Below are 17,363 nucleotides of genomic sequence, written 5' to 3'. Positions count from 1 at the left end.
ACTAAGGTACCTGCCTGCACCTTTGGTCTTGAGAGGCTGCAGGTGTGTCCAGGTGAGGCCATTTCCCTCTCTGGCCTGCACTTGGGAAAAGAAAAGGAAGCAGCCAATGTTCCCGCACAGATGTAGGATTTGGTTTATGGATCTTCTCGATTGCCGCCCTTTGCTGCCCGCTGTGCCCTCTGAGCTGCACTGTGGCTTTCAGCTCTTCTTCCTTCCACCCTGTGTCTCCCTCCCTGATGGTGTTGTGTGCTGTCCTCAGACCAAGACTGACGTCCTTCCAGTCATCCCAGGGGCCTGCACTGGGTTTTGCAGAGCCCTTAGCTGGGTGCATGGTCCCCCATCAAGGGCCTTGGCCAGGGGCCCTGGGGCCCAGGACACTGGCAGGAACCCCCAGGCCAGCCCGGCTCATGGAGCCCTAACCCTGAACCTGCAGCCCACCCATTACAGCAGGTCAGCCTGTGGTCTCCCTGCTGTTCTGGAGTCTTGCACCTGTCAGGTGCATGAGCTGGGTTTCCCTTCCGGGCACAGGTGGTACCATCTGGTGGGGGAGTGTGGGGCAGCCTGGCAGGAGGGGCCCTGAGGTGGGCTCAGTCTCCTGTCTGCCAGGTGGGTCCTGGGCTCAGGCCTTTCTCTGCAGAAAGCCTGCAGAGTAGGGTGGCCGGCACATGCGCCTCCTGTGAGCTGCCCATGCCTTGTCTGTGAGGACTTGGTGTGGGGCACTGGGCTGTGTCCCGCACAGGCAGCCCTGATGTTTTGCTGCTGTGACTGCCTGGTGCACCCCAGGTGCCATTCACACCTGGCGCCTCTTTGCTTGTCCGCCAGGTAGGAAGGTCACCAGAGTGGTCTATGCTTTGACGACTGCAAAAATACCTGAAGGGGCAGACTGGATGGCTGTGGAGGAAGTGAGTCCAATCCGTCATTACAGCCATTATGCTGCACTGATTCTGGGGAATTCTACTCAAGGCCTTCTTTCTCTTAGGCTCGAAATGTTTGGAAGATGGGAGCGATCATTTTCACCATTGGTGCAAATGAGTTTGAGCAAAAACAGGTAAGTGAGAGCAGGTAACACAGGGGCCACCCTTGAGCCTGGTTGGGGGCAGGTGTCAGAGGCTGTTTTTCCTGGGTAGCCCAGGGAAGCCATCCTAACCCCCCCCAATTACTTGGGTCTACCCCATCCACTTTAAAGGATGGAGTTGGTGGGCTCGGTTGCACCCCAGCTGAGAGTGGAGGCTGCCCCCCATGAGTTCTGCTGCAGATGAAGGATCTAGTTCCAGGGAAACACTGCCCAGACCCTGAGTTGTTAGCCAGGCACTGTCCCATTTGTGGAAGCAGCTGCCCCTTCCATGCCCTGGCTGTGTGTCCTAACCACCTCCTCTCCCTCGTAGCTGGAAGGAATTGCAGACTCCAAGGACCATGTGTTTGGGGTCCCTGATCTGAACTCCCTGTCAAGCATCAGTTCCCAGGTGAGTGAGAACTGGCGTGAGAAGCTGCAAGTGAGGAGGGGCTTGTCGAGAATCTCCCCACAGCTCACGCCCTGCCCTTCTGCCCACTGTGGATTCTAGGTAATTGAGAGGAGCTGTATTGAAATTAAATCTCTGGAGCCTACCAATGTCTGCATGGGAGGTAAGGGCTGAGGTGTCACTGTGTAGACAGAGGTATGTGTGTGCATGTGTATGTGCATCCATGTGTGTATGTGGATATGCCTGTGTGTATGGGTGTGAATATATATGGGTGTGAATGTGTGTATGTGTGTGCCTTTTCATGAGTGTATATGTGTGCATGTGGGTGTTGGCATGTGTTTGTGTGTGTGTGTGTATGTACATGTGTTGTTGTGGTGGTTGAGGCTTTATAGACCCCAGAAAAGCATGTTCTTAAAGCTATTCCATTCTTGTGGGTGTGAACCTAATGTATGTAGGGCCTTTCCCTTTTGATGTGGTTACTTCAACAGAAGCAAGATGCTGGAAATAAGGACACCCAGAAGAGAAGGGAGAGATCAGCAGGTGCACCGTGTGCCATGCGACGTACATTGGAGTCCAGGACCATCAGCAGGTGGTCTTCAGGAAGAAGACCTCAGAACTGCAATCTGAAAGCAAATAAATCCCCACTCTAAAAGCCAACCCATTTCTGGTATGTTGCTTTTGGCAACCTAGCAAACTGGAACAGATTTTGGTAATAAGAAAGTGGGTAGCTGCTATTGCAAATACCGAAAATGTTTTAAAAGCTGTTAGATGGGACAACCAGCAAAATGGCAACAGAATAAGGAGCTCCTGGAGTCGGTTTGTGCTACAGGGCAGTTAGTAATCCCCCAGAGCTGTCTAAAGCACCTGTTTGGGGCTTCCAGGAGACCAGACCTGCAACATCAGGAGCTATTCAGTGTCTAGAACTGGAAGTTCCACTTCCAAGAACCAGGAAGAGACATTTGGGCACCAAATTCAACTACTAATTTGAAAATTCAGCAGGTTCAAATATAATCCTAAGAACTGCTAAAGTTTGAGCCAGTCCAAGTTCGAAAGAGGCCAGTAGCCACCATTTTGACTCCACCCCCCAGGATGAGGGTAAGCCAGGTTGACTGAAAATTACAGTGAAGGTAGGGACCAGCTTCTTTCACCAAGATCATCCTGCAGTCCTAGCCTATGCTTCAGCCCCTCCTCTAGCAGAGAGGAAGCTGGCAGGCCCTGCACCAGCCTCTCCGGGTAACTGTGGGTCCATTTGGCTGGCACGGACCAAATAGTCAGAAGTCTACCAGGTCACCTGTCATCAGTTTGGACCTGCATGGCATAGATTGCTGCCCACACCTGCCCAGGTGACTGACACTTCCTCCCAAGCACCCCACTCGACCCCCGCTCCCAGGTCCGATGCCTGGCTTGGTTTTCAGGTTGCAGCTTCAGTGGTCTGGAAGCACCAAAAGGGTCCTGGGCCCGTCCCCAGCTGTTCCTCGTGGGCTCTTTCCAGCACGTGGCCTCCCCTCAGCCTGGGCTGGAGCCACCACGCAGCCCCGGCCCCCAGCATGGCACTGCTTCCACCAGAGAGAATGCCAGGCGAGGCAGCCACTGCGCCCTCCCCGCCTTGACTCCTGGGGGTGTATTTTTGGGTCTGTGAGGGTGAGTGCTGCCGGGAGGGGGCTGATAAAATTGCCTAGGACGGCCTGTGAAAACCTTCTCGTTAAAACTAACAACTCGAAGGACTTCTTAGGGACGCCATGATTTAATTTTCATTTCTTAATGACCCTACCCAGAAGTAGGGGAAACAGCAGGAAAAAGAATGCGATCAAGTGGGATGAACTCCCCAGGCTCCAGCAGCTGCCCTTAATTGACATAGGAAGATGACACTAGATTATGCTCACGCATGAGTTTCCAAAGACCATCATGAAAAAATCTTCTCAAATGCAACATGGAAAGGCAGTGGAGGTGTGCGTGGCCCTCCCACAGTGACTCTGAATGGACGTGCAAGGATGCGGGTGCATCTCACATGCAGACAGGGCTCTGCTGTCCCCATGGGCTCGGCCTGGCTTGCTGGGTGCATCCCTGACCCACAGCACCCAGCACCCAGCCCCAGGGGCCCTGCCTCTGACCGTCCACTCCACAGTGGGGGCATCCCTGCACGTGCAGCTGCGAGGCAGCACTCACGAGGGACCAGTGTTTCCGTGGAACTCCTGGGGGACCCCCGGCAGGCCGCCCATGGGAGGCTGAGTTTGGGAAAGCTCATCCTGCTTCTCCACTGCCCACCTCCTCCTCTGTTCAGCAGCCCCCTGTGCGGGGGGTGGGTGGGCTCAGTGCCACTAGATGCTTGTGTCAGTGCTAGAGGAAGCAGCAAATAGGCCTAAGAGGGTTCCTGGGCTGCTTTGGGAGAAAGGTCAAAAGCTGGGAGGAGCATGGGCTGTGAGCAGAGGGCGGGGCAGTGGGGGTGGCCTCACAGGCCCGCCCAGCCCAGGAGGTGGGGCTGGGACTCCTGGAGGCTGGTGTGCAGGCTCCGCCTCCCTGGGCAAGACCCTCCTCCTGCAGGTGCCTCTTCCCCTCGGAACCCCCCTCCCAGGTCTCACTCTCCTGACAGCCCAGCTGGGGCCACCCAGTCCCTGTGCTCTGGCCTCTGCCCCCACAGCAGACCCTCCATGACCCTGCCCCCACCACCCACGGCCACACGCTCTCCACACCCCCCCAGGGGGTCAGGCTCCCTCTGCTCCCAGGCCCAGGGCCCCTTCAGGCCCCACCCCGCCCCTCTGCTCCACCCCTCCTCAGTTCGGGCAGGGAGCACCTGTGGGAGCACCAGTCCCAGGCCACCCCAGCTCTGCTGCAGGCCACGCGCCCCCAGGGCTGCTGCTTGAGGACTCGGGGCTCCCTGGACATGTCCCTCCTGCACGGCTCCTGCAGCTGCCATGCCTGGGGGGGCCCTTCCTGCTCCAAGCCAGCTCCCCCTGGACACCATGGCCCCACCCAGGGGCCTTCCAAGACTTGCTTCCTCCCACCTCCAAACCCACATGACACCCACTCCCCATCCATGCTCTCACTCCTGCCCAGAGCATCAGCCCTTGCAGCTCCTCCTGGAGCACCATGGGGAGGCCTAGCTTCCCCCAGGACCCCACCTCGGGTGCTGCCTCCTGCTTCCCCTGCTGCCCTGGCTTCCCTCCAATGTGTGGGCAGCATGCTCTGCTCCACCCCCAGGTGCCACCCCCAGGCTGACATGTCCCCAAGGCTCCTTTGGGCTCCCTACTAGGGATGGGACCCCGGCACTGGTGTCCCCAAGTGCCTGGACCGTGTGGCCACCAGGCACTTCGCCAGCCCCACCCCCAGACTTTGTGACCCTGTTCAGGCCACGGTGTGCCCCCAGCTGTGCCCGCCCCATACCTGTGGGACACTGTAGTTGGGCTCCTCTTTTTGACCCACTCTGGCTTCCCCGGACCCTTCGCTCCAGCACCCTGACTTCCCCCATCGTCCTGCCTGGTTCGGACCCTGCTCCCTCCAAATCTAGAAGGGGACGAGCAGGCACAGAGCTGGGCTCACAGCACAGGCAGGGCTGAGACAGGACACACATGAGTCTCCACCAGCCCCCCTGGGTCCCTGGACTCTTCAGAGACTCTGATGAAGGGAGGTGCTGCCATGGGTGCTCGGGACAGAAGGGAGACAGGGGATGGGGTGAGAAGAGAACACTGGGGGAGACAGTGCCAGCTGCCAGGCATCCCCAAGGAACCCGGGTCCTGGGTGAGGGCCAGCCTGATGCTGGGGCTCGCTCCTTGCTGCCCTGTGGGGCCTCCGGGTCCGCCGAGGGCGTCTGGGGGTCTTACTCGTCTGACGTGAGGTCTATGGACACGTAGCCCCGAGAGCCAAAGGTGATAAAGGAGATCCGCATTTTTGGGCTGTGAGGAAGTGCCCACTTGTGAGAGGCCACTCACAGCTGGAAGCCGCATGCCCAGGCAGCCAGGCCAGGCCACAGCCCAGCTGCCCCCTCCCCAACGCATCTCACATCGGGGCCCACTCCCCACCAGGCAGTGCCGACAACTTGAGTGAAGGACTTGGAGGCTTCACGCAAGAGAGGGTGCCAGGATGGCATTCTGCCCACCCCTAGAGGCCAACACCCCAGAAGACATATGTGCACACCTGCACACCCCTGCACACATCTGCAGTGACATCAAGACCTGCACTCGCATCTCTGAGGTATCTCCCTTCTACTGTGATATTCTTGCAGCTCTGTCCCTCCTTCTCCTCCCCCATCTCCCCTCCCCCATCACCCCTCCTCCATCAATTCGCCCCCTCGGGGAGCTGGTCACCACCTCCCTGTCCTGGCCATGGATGGGCTTTACTGAGCTCCCCCCCACCCTTGGCACCACCCCTCGGCCACCACAGGGGGCATCCACTGGCATCTGTTCATGTGTCATCTGCTCTGGCTCAGAGCCCTGGGCTCGGGGCTCCCACCCGAGGGACGTGCAGGCCCCTGGAGGCTCCAAGGGATGTGTGCTCTGGCCAGGGTCGAACTCCCACAGCCCAAGGGGCCCGCAGCTCAGAGAAGCCTTACTTCTTTAATTTATTTGTGATGTTGGCAACAAAGTTGTAAATGCTCTTCCAGCTTTTCCCCACAAAGGTTGACCTGAGGACAAGAGGGCATGGGTCAGGGGGACGAGGTGCCCTGTCGGGCAAGCAGAGTTTCTACCTGTCCCCCAATTCCAGCAGCCTCTCTAACAGGTGCCTCCCTCCTGGACACAGCCTTGGAGAGCAGTAGCCCTCAGGCTCCACGGCACATCTGGTGAGCAGGGCAGGGGGGCACCCCCAGCCCATTTGCCCAGCTCAGAGGAGCTTCCTGGACCGGGACCTTCCAGTGCTGAAGCCAAGTCAGCCCCAGGCAGATGGAGGTGTGCACCCTGGACGGGGCCGAGAGGGCCAGGAATGGGGGCGATGGATTGGCTGCAAAGCCCCAGTGGGTTCTGAAGGTCTTCCTCCCCTGGGTCCACCGCCCCTTGGCAATGGCCATTCCCGTTGTCTGCTCCTCTCTGATTGAGTGGGGGAGGGGGTTTTTTTGCATTACTCCCATCCAAAGCCCCTTGGGGGCCATAGCACAGCTCTAAAGTTCACATGGGCCTAATGAGGACATGCTAGACCCCCGCATTCTTGGGGTTCAGACTCTGCCCGACTTCCTTCTTATGGAAGAATTCCCTACAGAACCCTCATCTCAGAAGAAGGAGGGCAGATTGGACCTTCCTGTCTCCCTTCTTTCTTAACCACCTGAAGATTGGAGCCAGGCCTGGCATGGCAGTCCTCCTCCAGCTGTCACTACCAGGGGGACGAGCAGGGGGAGGCCCCCACTTTCAAACCCTTTCTCCCACTGAGCAAATGGAGAAGCTTCTCCAGGTTGTATTCAGTGCCTGGAAGGAGAGTGAGGAGGTTGAAGGAGGCTGAGACTCAGGGCCCTTACTGGCCAGTTGGGAAGCCGCTCACATCTGCTGACTTACCAGGGTTCAAGGTCTCTGCAAGCCCACAGATCCGTTGACCTGCACAGCATCATGTAGATGGGCATAGGTTCAGGTTATGGAGGATAATGGGAGGTGCACAGGTCACATGATTAAGGGCCTGCACAAGGTATGTCATGGGGGCAAGGCTGGTCCCAGGCCTCCTCATTCCCTGCTGGGCTCTCTCCTTGGATCTGTGACCACTCAAGTCTCTCCTAAGCCATGCATCAGAAAGACCAATACACTGCAAGGCCCTTCTTCTCCATACCCACAAACGTGCACACTTCCGGAGGTTTGGAGCTATGTATCCCACAAAACGTGTTCTTAAACTTAATCCAGTCCTCTGAGTGAGAGAACCTTGCAAATAGGACCTTTCAATGAAGTTGCTTCCAATAAGGCATTGCCCAGGATGGGTCTTAATCCTATGACTGAAGACCTTATAGTAAGGTCACAGACAAAAACACACACAAAAGAAGCAGCCAGAAGCTAGAAATCAACAGAACCCAGAAGAGAATGAAAGACCAGGAGAGGCTGTTATGTACATTGCCACGGGTGAGAGAAGCCCAGAACCTATGATCATAAGCAGCCAGCCCCAAAATGCCAGATTTTGGGAAGTAAGCATCACCTTGATGAGGCCTTGATTTCTCTCAGCCCCCAAACCATAAGCCAATAAATATTCATTGTTTAAGCCAACCCATTGCATGGTATTTGCTCTAGCAATGAGGAAACTATAACCATCACAATGTCCTGTTTATATGTGTTGCCATACACCCAACAGCAGCTTCTCTTCCCCAGCCTCCTTACTGCCTCTTCTAGGCTGCATCTAAAACTGTCAGCAAACAAGGAGGAAACTAAGGTCAGATGTTTCTCATGACATCAGAACTATCATTTTTGGGGAGCTTATGTCCCAGGCACTGTACATGCATGATTTCCAATTCCAGGACAACCCCATGACCCCAGCATTCCTCTCATTTTGCAGATGAGATAACTGTAGCTCAGGCAGGTCAAGTCATCTGCCACACTTTCCATAGCTAACATGGATATGAACCCAATATGTACCTGTTCTGCCCATGGTAGGAGGCACAAACTGCCTCAGTCTTACCCCAGCATCTAAAAACTGCTAGATAGAAAAGCACTAGGTTCTGAAAATCCACCCACAATACAGATTATACAATTGGCAGCTCCTGGGATAAAGTGCAGTTCTGCTCATTTTCCTAGCTAACGCTAACACTCTCAACTTCCCTTTTCTCTACTCCTATCTTTTTGCCCTGAGTGAAAAGGAACTAAGAATTACAATGATAAGATTTATGGGAACTAAGAGTCATCAACGCACACACACCATCTAGGGAAGTTTCCAGTTTGAAGTGATTTGGAAGGAGGGTCTAGACTCCAGAACAAAGAAGAGAGCAAGGGCTTATGGCCAATGAAATAGATCACAGGATACCGAAAGTCTTGAGAAAGACACAGTGTGGAAGAGCAAAAAATGCAAAGGCCTTCTAGCATGAAGAGTTGCAATTGTGTTTTGTGCCCCACTCTTAGATGAGAATGGATAAACAAAAATCATCAGACACTTGAGGAACACCTCCACTCTTACAATTTTTGACCAAAATATCAGCAACTACAGCAACAACCAGAAAAATTCAGAAGAAACAGGGAATGCAGAGAGCATACGGGGAGTGGGATAAGATACAAAGAGAATATCTATGAAAAACTTAAGAAGCTAGCTTTATAAATGGGAAGCTTCTACATAAGCAGAAAACATGGGAAACTAAGAGACCCCCTGAAGTAAAAAGATAAATAAACATTAGTAATAATTAAGAAATTAAATAACACTAGAATACATATCTCAGCTGTAAAGAATATTTGTTTTGCAAGGGCAATGTATGCAGTAAATATGTAACAGAAAATGGTTGAACTCTTTTGAGAGAATGGAAGTATTGGGGGCAAAATTGTGAAGGGGAACAAAGGTATAAGAAAATAAATGTATTTCTCCATACTAAGTCAAGAGGTAATATATAAACTTTAACAAGGAACTGCAGTCAGTACAACCATGTTATTAGAAAAATGTGCAAAAAGGCTCATAAGAAAAAGATGATTTTAAAGCGGTTGCCTCTGGGGAGTGGGATTGGAGGGCAAGAGATGGGAACTTCCTATCCAGTCTAGATGGGGCCATTACTTCAGGGTATAAAAAGGTGGCTGACTGCAAGAAAGCATTCCCTAAAATTCAGAGGTTTCTCCACAGTGTCTTGGTAAGGAGCATGCTCCTGGAAGCCGGACATATGTGAGGGGAGGTAGACCACCAGTGCCATTCCATCCACTAGGTGGAGATTGAGCCTGATGACCTGTGAGGTCCTTAACCATTATATGGGGTGTGAATCCTGAAACCCAAGCAGCAAACAAGACAGGGTGGAGAAAATATCTTCTGGTGGGAAACCCGCAGCTTCCCCACCTGATCATTCCATTACCTGAGTTTACTGAGGGCAGACCACAAAATCATCTGGGGCCAGCTGCCAGCAAAGGCATCGAGTGAGCCACTAGGTCTCAAGCATCTTGGGGAGAGACCCCAACATTTGGCTACGAGGACCATCTGGAACAGTCAGATGCTTCTTGGGCAGTGAGATGACAACTCCCAGCAGGAAGTGGTGGACAGCATGAGTGCCAGAGGAAACGACGGGAGGCTGCAGGTGGGACCAAGCATCCCATCCACCCAATACCCTGGAATGCCCTTTATTCCACACCTGCACATCAGCCACAGGTGCCTCCTTGTGGACTTGTAAGGGGTCCTGAGAAGATGAAAATAGAAGAACCTGGATGGCCCTCTGAAAGGGAGAGCACAGATTAAATGCCGCCTTGCCTGGCTCTGATCATCCTTGTGCATCCACTAAGTAACAATTTCTCCTTTTCTTTATATCAGAGGCATATAAAACTTTTAATCAGAGCCTTTTTTAATTGTTGAAACCATCCACAATAACAAGTGTTTTTTTTTCCTCCCCTCTAATTTCAAAGAAGTTTAATATATTAAGTAAAAATTTTCTTTGAAAAATTAAGATGCAAAAAAGCACAGCCTTGTTGAAGGGGAATTCAGTTTTATGGATCAAAACTTTAAACTGTGTACCATCCAACCCAGCAAATTTACACATCTAGGTATATATTCTAAAGGAATATCCACTTGCAGACTAAAGAATCTTACATCATTTTTATGACACTTTATGGCAAACAGGCCCATCATCAGTACGGGAATAAAAACTAGATTGAGACACATCCAAACGATTGGACTACCAGGCAGCAATGGACAAGCAAAAACCTCTGCACCCAGATGCTACACCCACACCAAGGGCAAGTGTGCTGCGATTGCAAGAGAGCGGGAAATTCTTTACCAACCATGACCAACCACAGACACAAGGCAAAGTTTGGGGGGAAATCCCCTCCCCAAGACATGCGCACGCACACACACACGGGACCTGCCTAAGACTGAGCAGGAAAGTAGGAAACCCCCACCACTTCCAACACAAGCCTAGCGACAAGTGACAGACAACAGCGGTCTGTTGCTGAGAGGCAAGAACATGGAGAAGACAGGCATGCAAGGACTGCTAAAAGCTGAGGATGCAACATGGACAGAGAAAAACCTGTGGCCCTTCAGGCCCCTCTAACATCCCAGACCCCACTCTAAGCACATGGTAACAGCAGCCCAGTGTGAGCAGAATTCATTAAAGCCAGTGGAGCACTGAAGGTAATGGCAGCACCAAAGGAACCAAAACCCAGCTCAACTCAGGACACTATTGCTCAGTCCTCCATACTAACAGCCTGACAGAAGAGGCATGACATTTTGTGAGCATAAATACTGGTTGCCTCAGTCTTATCTGTTCTTCTACAATGATGTCCAGAATGAAATTTAAAAATTACTAGATTTATTAAAAAGCAACCTAAAACAACCCACTGTCAAAAGCAATCAACCTCGTTGCTGCAGAGGCTGTGGCTCAAGCGGTTGAGCTCCTGCTTCCCCCAAGGGAATGTCCTGTGTTTGGTTCCCAGTGCCTTCGAAAAACAAGAAAACAATCTAATGGAAAAATCAGCCCAGGGAAGCCGATGTGGTTCAGTGGTTAAGCACTGGCTTCCTACAATGTCCTGGGTTCAATCCCTGCTGGTCTTGGTACCTCAAGAAAAAAAAAGAAAAAAATAGCAATCAATAGAACCAGACTCAAGAGACCACCCAGGTCTTGGAACTATCAGTGGGGACTTTTAAAATAAAAGTGATTATTTGTTAAATGATCCCATGGAAAAGGTAGACAACATAGATAAGCACATGGGGAATTTCACCAGGTACAGGGAAATTATAAAATAGTCAAATGGAAATGCTAGAAATAGCAAACATGCTGTCAGAGTTAAAGAATAACTTTGACAGGTTCATCAGCTAATTGTACTCAGGAAAGAATCAGTGAACTTGAAAAACCAATCAATAGAAACAATCTAAATCGAAACACAGAGAAAAAAAGTGGGGAAAAAACTAAATAAATCCCAGAACAGAACATTCAAGAGCTACGGGATAATGTCAAACAAACATACTTGGAGTTGCAAAAGGAAAAGAGAACAGAAGGAATATTAGAGTAGATAAGGGCTGAGAATTTTCCAAAATTACAGACAACAAAGCATAGATCCAAGAAATCCAGACACCTCAAAAGATTATGGAACAGCATCTATCAAGTCCTGAAAGAAAGAAAGAACCCTGTAAACCCAGAATTCTGTAACAATGAAAACACTTTCCCAAAATTAAGGTGAAGTTCCTCGAAAGTTCAAACATAGAATTACCATATGGCCCAGCAACTCTGCTCTTAGGTGTATACCCTCCAAGTATTGAAAACAAGTACCATCCATGCCTACATATAAACATTAAAACAGCACTGTTCACAACAGCCAAAAGAGGGAAACAACCCAAAGATCCAGCAATAGGATGAATGGATAGAGCAAAGGTGGTATTATAAAATGGAATATTATTCAGCTATAAATAGGAATGAAGTACTGATACATGCTACAGCATGGATGAACTGCAAAAACACTTAGTTTAGTGAAATAATGGCTGCCAGGAGCTGTGGCATGGCAAGATGGGAAGTGATCACTGAATGGGTGTGGGCTCTCCTTTGGGGGGTAATAAAGGCTAGATAGAAAGGATGATTGTACAACATTCTGAATATACTAAATTCCACTGATTTGTACACTTTAAAATGGTTAATTGTATGTTGCATAAAATTCACCTGCATTTTTTTTAAAAGGACATAACAAAATCTCAGGGAGGAAAAAAAAGTTTCTGCTTTAAAGTAACTGTGTCCAGATACTTAAACCATATGGTGTATAACACTGTAAAAAGGTATAGCTGTGCTATCAACAGATAAGGTACCCTCAGAGGTGGCTTAAGAAATGGTACTTGACTTTAAAATGTCTACAAAGAAAGCCTGACAATAAAATAAACTTTTTTTTAAAAAAGGTGAAATTAATCCCTTTTCATACTACCAAAAGCTGAGGAAATTTATTTCCTGCAGACCTGCATTACAGAAAATTCCTCAAGCAGAGGAATATGATACCAGGTAGAAATTTGGATCTATACAAAGAAATGAAAAGTTCCAGAAATGGTGGGATTTCTAGTGTCATGTATCCAAGTCAGTAGCCTGCTGACCCGAGCAAACAATTTACTTCCCAAGACCCTTCTCCTTGCTGTTTACCAATCCTCAAGGATTGTATTTTGAACTTTTCCCAACCCAAACCATTCCCATCTGTCTTGTACCACTGGAACTCAGTTCCTAAAGCTTTACAAATATCCAGCTTCTGACTTTCCCTTTCTGGAATACTGCTAAGATTCTTTCAAAGGCATGTTGTCTCTTACTGCAGTGAGTTCACATAAACTGAGTTTTTGCTTTATTTTTTAAAAAGGAGCAAGTTAAACAGCATATACAGTATGACCCCATATTTTTGTTAAAAGACTAAATGCATGTAAATGCATAGAAAATGATTTGGGAGGTACCCCCCCCAAACCCCTATAGCCACCACACTGGGAAAGAAGTGCAATGAAAGGTTCTGGAGACAGAGGGTCATTCCTTTTTCACTCTCTATTCTCATATGTTGACTGAACCCTCCACAGCAAGCATATTTCCAAAAAGAACTTAAAACCAAAGTTCAGACCATACTAAAAGCTCTGACTTCAGAGAAATATGATTTGATCCAAAACGGATCATGGGTCAGGAATAAATTTCTTGCTGGCCAATATAACTTGGGCAGAGAAATGCTTTAATGTTGACAAAAGTGATCTTAGGCACAAGAGTCGATATTAGGCCCCCATTCTGCCTACTGGGTCTTAGGTGAAAACTCGTTGCATGGGATGGAAGCCCCAACCTTAAGTGAAAAGGCCCTGGGGATGGGAACAGTGGAAGGCCAGTCCTGCTTTAATGCTCTGGAGCCGAGGACAGGGGCCACTGGAGGAACCCCATCCCCAGTCGGGCGCAGCTGCTGCAGGCAGACCACACTCGGACACCCCCCAGCCTCCCAACAAATTTCCCGATGACCCAACCCAGCCACCCCAGGCCAGGCCCAGAGGCATGGCTGCCATCCCATGGAGGGCTCCCCCCATCCCCAAGGCAAGCAGCCCCTGCCCGAGTGGGCATTCTGGCTCGGCTGTCACGTGCTTGTCCACAAACCCCATGCGGCTGTGGCTGTCACAGGGACTCCATAGTCCATAGGGACTGAGATTTGGATTGGGGGTGGGGATGTCCTCCCATGTCCCTTTTTCCGATCCTCAGAACAGAAAGGGTCTCAAACCCGTCTTTACAGATGGGAAAACTGAGACCCAAAGAACTTGCGTGATTCTGTCAAGGGCACGGCGATTCACAGGCAGAACCCTGTTAGCACTGTAAAAAGAATGAATTCTTGCCTCTAGAAGGGATTTCCATACGCAGAAAAAAACGGGAACATTTCATCAAGAAGGGAAAAATTCGAAATGGTTTCCTTAATACCCAGCCCCTCAGCTGGGTCATAATGACCACAAATGGCACCCAAGCTGCTTCGGGAAGGTTGTTAGGTCAGGCAGGGCAGCATCTGTCGTCCTGTGAGTATCTCAAGAAGGTAGCCTCGGGTAGAAACCCACCACAATTCTTTTTCCTGCTGTTTCCCCTACTTCTGGGTAGGGTCATTAAGAAATGAAAATTAAATCATGGCGTCCCTAAGAAGTCCTTCGAGTTATTAGTTTTAATGAGAAGTTTTTCACAGGCTGTCCTAGGCGATTTTATCAGCCCCCTCCCGGCAGCATTCACTCTCACAGACCCAAAAATACACCCCCAGGAGTCAAGGCAGGGAGGGCACGGTGGCTGCCTCACCCGGCGTTGTCTCTGGTGGAAGTGGTGCTGTGGCAGGGGCCAGGGCTGCACGGTGGCTCCAGCCCAGGCTGAGGGGCGGCCACCTGCTGGAAAGAGCCCACGAGGAACAGCTGGGGATGGGCCCGGGACCCTTTTGGTGCTCCCAGACCACTGAGGCTGCAACCTGAAAACCAAGCCAGGCATTGGACCCGGGAGCGGGGGTCGAGTGGGGTGCTTGGGAGGAAGTGTCAGTCGCCTGGGCAGGTGTGGGCAGCAATCTATGCCATGCAGGTCCAAAATGATGACAGATGACCTGGTAGACTTCTGACTATTTGGTCCGTGCCAGCCAAATGGACCCACAGTTACCCGGAGAGGCTGGTGCAGGGCCTGCCAGCTTCCTCTCTGCTAGAGGTGGGGCTGAAGCACAGGCTAGGACTGCAGGATGATCTTGGTGAAAGAAGCTGGTCCCTACCTTCACTGTAATTTTCAGTCAACCTGGCTTACCCTCATCCTGGGGGATGGAGTCAAAATGGTGGCTACTGGCCTCTTTCGAACTTGGACTGGCTCAAACTTTAGCAGTTCTTAGGATTATATTTGAACCTGCTGAATTTTCTAATTAGTAGTTGAATTTGGTGCCCAAATGTCTCTTCCTGGTTCTTGGAAGTGGAACTTCCAGTTCTAGACACGGAATAGCTCCTGATGTTGCAGGATATTGGTCTGGTCTCCTGGAAGCCCCAAACAGGTGTTTTAGACAGCTCTGGGGGATTACTAACTGCCCTGTAGCACAAACTGACTCCAGGAGCTCCTTATTCTGTTGCCATTTTGCTGGTTGTCCCATCTAACAGCTTTTAAAACATTTTCGGCATTTGCAATAGCAGCTATCCACTTTCTTATTACCAAAATCTGTTCCAGTTTGCTAGGCTGCCAAAAGCAACATACCAGAAATGGGTTGGCTTTTAGAGTCGGGATTTATTTGCTTTCAGATTACAGTTCTGAGGTCTTCTTCCTGAAGACCACCTGCTGATGGTCCTGGACTCGAATGTACGTCGCATGACACACGGTGCACCTGCTGATCTCTCCCTTCTCTTCTGGGTGTCCTTATTTCCAGCATCTTGCTTCTGTTGCTGTCTCTCCCTTCTTTTGAATTTCATTCACTTTAAACAACTCCAGTAATAGGACAGAGAACAACCCTGGGCTATGACTTAATTGAAGTAACCTCATCAAAAGGGAAAGGCCCTACATACATTAGGTTCACACCCATAAGAATGGAATAGCTTTAAGAACATGCTTTTCTGGGGTCTATACAGCCTCAACCACCACAACAACACATGTACATACACACACACACATGCCAACACCCACATGTACACATATACACTCATGAAAAGGCACACACATACACACATTCACACCCATATATATTCAGACACATACACACAGGCATATCCACATACACACATGGATGCACATACACATGCGCACACATACCTTGTCTACACCAGTGACACCTCAGCCCTTACCTCCCATGCAGACATTGGTAGGCTCCAGAAATTTAATTTCAATACAGCTCCTCTCAATTACCTAGATTCCACAGTGGGCAGAAGGGCAGGGCATGAGCTGTGGGGAGATTCTCGACAAGCCCCTCCTCACTTGCAGCATCTCACACCAGTTCTCACTCACCTGGGAACTGATGCTTGACAGGGAGTTCAGATCAGGGACCCCAAACACATGGTCCTTGGAGTCTGCAATTCCTTCCAGCTACGAGGGAGAGGAGGTGGTTGGGACACACAGCCAGGGCATGGAAGGGGCAGCTGCTTCCACAAACGGGACAGTGCCTGGCCAACACATCAGAGTCTGGGCAGTGTTTCCCTGGAACTAGATCCTTCATCTGCAGCAGAACTCATGGGGGGCAGCCTCCACCCTCAGCTGGGGTGCAACTGAGCCCACCAACTCCATCCTTAAAAGTGGACGGGGTAGACCCAAGTAATTGGGGGGGTTAGGATGGCATCCCTGGGCTACCCAGGGAAAGCAGCCTCTGACACTTGCCCCCAACCAGGCTCAAGGGCGGCCCCTGCGTTACCTGCTCTCACTTACCTGTTTTTGCTCAAACTCATTTGCACCAATGGCAAAAATGATCGCTCCCATCTTCCGAGCCTTTTGAGCCTAAGAGAAAGAAGGCGTTGAGTAGAATTCCCCAGAATCAGTGCAGCATAATGGCTGTAACGATGGATTGGACTCACTTCCTCCCCAGCCACCCGGTCTGCCCCTTCAGGTATTTTTTCAGCCATCATAGCATAGACCATGTTGGTGACCTTCTTACCTGGGGGACAAGCAAAGAGGGGCCAGGTGGGTATGGGACCTGGGGTGCACCAGGGAGCCGTGGCGGAAGAACCTCAGGGCTGCCCATGCGGGCAAGGTCTGAGCAGCTCACTGGGAGGCGCATGTGCCGGCCACCCTACTCTGCAGGCTTTCAGCAGAGAAGGGCCTGAGCCCAGGACCCACCTAGCAGACAGGAATCCAAGCCCACCTCAGGGCCCCTCCTGCCTGGCTGCCCCACCCTCCCCCACCAGATGGTACCACCTGTGCCCGGAAGGGAAACCCAGCTCATGCACCTGACAGGTGCAAGACTCCAGAACAGCAGGGAGACCACAGGCTGACCTGCCGTAATGGGTGGGCTGCAGGTTCAGGGTAAGGGATCCCTGAGCCAGGCTGGCCTGGGGGTTCCTGCCAGTGTCCTGGGCCCCAGGGCCCCTGGCCAAGGCCATTGATGGGGGACCATGCACCCAGCTAAGGGCTCTGCAAAACCCAGTGCAGGCCCCTGGGAAGCCTGGAAGGATGTCAGTCCTGGTCTGAGGACAGCACACAACACCATCAGGGAGGGAGGCACAGGGTGAAAGGAAGAAGAGCTGAAAGCCACAGTGCAGCTCAGAGGGCACAGCGGGTAGCAAAGGGCGGCAATCGAGAAGATCCATAAACCAAATCCTACGTCTGTGCGGGAACATTGGCTGCTTCCTTTTCTTTTCCCAAGTGCAGGCCAGAGAGGGAAATGGCCTCACCTGGACACACCTGCAGCCTCTCAAGACCAAAGGTGC

At 51.1% G+C, this 17,363-nt stretch overlaps 2 long non-coding RNA genes across 2 annotated transcripts; one reads left to right on the top strand and one right to left on the bottom strand.

Moving 5' to 3' along the window:
* Window positions 1-1,297: 1,297 nt before the first annotated feature.
* On the top strand, window positions 1,298-2,117 carry LOC131278985 (uncharacterized). Its single transcript, XR_009186333.1, has 3 exons — window positions 1,298-1,463; window positions 1,563-1,623; window positions 1,949-2,117. It is a non-coding gene; the product is annotated as an uncharacterized lncRNA (long non-coding RNA).
* A 13,607-nt stretch (window positions 2,118-15,724) lies between these two features.
* LOC131278984 (uncharacterized) lies at window positions 15,725-16,436 on the bottom strand. Its single transcript, XR_009186332.1, has 3 exons — window positions 16,366-16,436; window positions 15,952-16,029; window positions 15,725-15,852 (listed from the first exon to the last, which is right to left on the bottom strand). It is a non-coding gene; the product is annotated as an uncharacterized lncRNA (long non-coding RNA).
* Window positions 16,437-17,363: the final 927 nt, after the last annotated feature.

This window comes from Dasypus novemcinctus, chromosome 6 (genome assembly GCF_030445035.2).
Source record: "Dasypus novemcinctus isolate mDasNov1 chromosome 6, mDasNov1.1.hap2, whole genome shotgun sequence".
Taxonomy (NCBI): Eukaryota; Metazoa; Chordata; class Mammalia; order Cingulata; family Dasypodidae; genus Dasypus; species Dasypus novemcinctus.
This window is presented reverse-complemented; position numbering and strand designations above follow the sequence as displayed.